This window comes from Chiloscyllium plagiosum, chromosome 26 (genome assembly GCF_004010195.1).
Source record: "Chiloscyllium plagiosum isolate BGI_BamShark_2017 chromosome 26, ASM401019v2, whole genome shotgun sequence".
Lineage (NCBI taxonomy): Eukaryota > Metazoa > Chordata > Chondrichthyes > Orectolobiformes > Hemiscylliidae > Chiloscyllium > Chiloscyllium plagiosum.
Window position 1 is genome coordinate 9,077,196 of NC_057735.1, and position 3,083 is coordinate 9,080,278.

Genomic DNA, 3,083 nt, shown 5'->3' on the forward strand with positions numbered 1-3,083 from the left:
ATTTCTCCCTCCAACTCTATTTTGATTTAGTCCCTACCCTCCCCTTCACTGTTTTGATCACACAGCACTGCCCCTTGATGTGAAGGGCAGTGTTTGTCACTGGCCACCCGGGTGTTTTCCTATCTTCCTGGTGGTGGAAATTGAATAAAGATTCGAGCACTTTGTGTCTCTCACTGTGTCTCCCACCTGCACACACACACCATGGGTGCTGGGGATAAAATAAGCACTACCGCACTTAGGTGGTAGTGTGGGGGTTAAAATAAAAAAGAAGAAAAAAAAAAATAAAAAAAAAATAAAAAAAATAAATAAACCAGACCTGGGCATTTTACAGCCGGCGGGCCATATCCGGCCCTTTGGTCGTTCCTGTCTGGCCCACATGAGATCAATCTTAAATTAGAACATAAATGAAAAAGTATTTACACCATGCACACAATACAACTGTGTTGCTTTTGTTTTGAAAAGGATGCTTTTTTTACTTACGTATAGATGCACATGCATGTGTATGTGCGTGAACAGCTAAAAGTGATGCTTGCTGGCTAGCCCTCAAAATGTCAGCTCACACCAATGTCATATTCCACAAAATCACCAGAAACAGTAAACCGTTTTCTGATGGACAGTTTATTTAAGGAATGCTTGTTGGACTCTGCAGAACTAATATGCCCTGAGAAAAAGGGGGCATTTGAGAATGTGCCCCTCTCCCAACGCACTGTAATGAGAAGGATTGGGGACATTGCGAGAAATCTGGAGCTTCAGGCTGTGGCACAGAGCGGTCAACTTTGACTTTTTTCCCTGGGCTTTGGATGAGAGCTGCGTACGTAGCACAGCCCAGCCACTCATCTTCGTACATGGGATAACTACGGACTTTAAAATCACGGAGGAGCTGGCAGCCATGCAGTCAATGAAAGGAACAACAACTGGTCATGATTTGTTCATGGAGGTAAATGCATGTTTGGACACGTTGGGACTAAAATGGGACAAGCTGGCAGATGTGACAACGGATGGTTGTCCAAATCTAACAGGAAAAAATGTTGGATTCTTAAAGAGAATGCAGGATAAAGTGACAGAAATTGACCCTGAACAGAAATTGGTATTTTTGCATTGTATTATACATCAGGAAGTGTTGTGTAAGTCAGTGTTAAAAAATATTTTATGTTGTAACTAAAATAGTTAACTTCATCAGGGCAAGAGCTTTGAATCACAGGCAGTTTGTTGCACTTTTGGAAGAAAATGAGACTGAACATCGTGACATAGGCTACCACACAGCTGTCAGGTGGCTCAGCCTGGGCAAAATGCTGAAAAGTGTGTGGGACCTGAGAGAAGAGATTCAAGATTTCTGTGTGAAGAAAGGGAATGGCATTCCACAGCTTTCAGATGCAGACTGGATTGCAGACCTTGGTTTAACTGTTGATGTGACTGCACTTTATGAATGAACTGCAGTGCAAGGGCCTTTTTGTGCATGAAATGTACAACTTGGTGAAGGCTTTTATGAGAAAGGTGCAGCTTCTCTCAAGCCAAATGGAGGACATTCTCACCCACTTGCCAACACTGAAGGAAGCCACACCTTCAGCTGATCACCTCCACAGGTACTCATCTATGTTAGAAGCACTGCATGGTGAATTTTCAAGGCGATTTCAAGACTTTAAAACGGTTGAGAATGAAATGCACATGATTTTTTCCCCATTTACATGCGATATGGAAAATGCACCTAGTGATGTTCAGCTTGAACTCATTGACCTGCAGTCTCACACACTTCCAGCAGAGTACTTTAGGTCAGTCTCACTGCTTGATTTTTACTCTTCCCACAAAGAGGAGAACTTTCCACACATGAGGAGGCATGTTCAGAAGATTCTAGTCCTCTTTGGATCTACCTATATATGTGAACAGACATTCTCAGTGATGAAGTTCAACAAATCCACTACAGATCCTCAATCACTGATGATCACCTCTCAGCTGTCCTTTGCATATCCACCTCAGACATTCAACCAGATTTCAGTGCACTTGTTCAAGCCCAAAACAGACAGGAATTTTCTCACTAAACAAGTAAAACAAACTGAAAAACATCAAAAGCACTTATTGCTTTTTGTATAGAGTTGTTTGTTGTTTGTAATACTGAACAATAATGAAACAACTTTTCACTATTGGTTTGTGAGATTAACATGTTAAAAATAAAATGAAATACTGAAATTATTGTTTTTACTGTTTATTTCTTCTATATTTGACCTACTCCACAATTTCATATCTTTATTGTAACAGAATATTCTTATTCTTTTGATTATAAGTTTCAGTGCAAAACTATATAATTTAGTACTTTTTACAATGGGAGAAAATTAATACTGAGCAGAATTATGTTCAGCTTATTGTTGGTTCGGCCCTCCAACACAACTCAGGTTTCTCATGTGGCCTCTTGGAAGAATTAATTGCCCACCCCTGCTCAAAACCCCTCCTGTTCATATACCCATCCAGATGCCTTTTAAATGTTAACAATTGTACCAGCCTCCACCACTTCCTCTGGCAGTTCATTCCATACACGTACCACCTATGTGAAAAGGTTGCCCCTTAGGTCTCTTTTATATCTTTCTCCTCTCACACTAAACTTACGCCCTCTAGTTCTGGGCTCTCCCACTCCAGGGAAAAGAGTTTGTCGATTTACCCTATCCATGCCCCTTATGATTTTATAAACCTCTATAAGGTCACCCCTCAGCCTCCGACGCTCCAGGGAAAACAGCCCCAGCCTGTTAAGTCTCTCCCTATTGCTCAAATCCTCCATCGCTGGTAACATTCTTGTAAATCTTCTCTGAATTCTTTCAAGTTTCACAACATCTTTCTGATAGGAAGGAGACCAGAATTGCACGCAATATTTCAACAGTGGCCTAACCAACTTCCTGTGCAGCCGCAACATGACCTCCTAATTCCTATACTCAATACTCTGATCAATAAAGGAAAGCATACCACTATCCCATCTACCTGCAACTCTACTTTGAAGGAACTGTGAACCTGCATGCCGAGTTCTCTTTGTTCAGCAACACTCCCTAGGACCTTACCATTAAGTGTATAGGTCCTGCTCTGATTTGCTTTTACAAAAT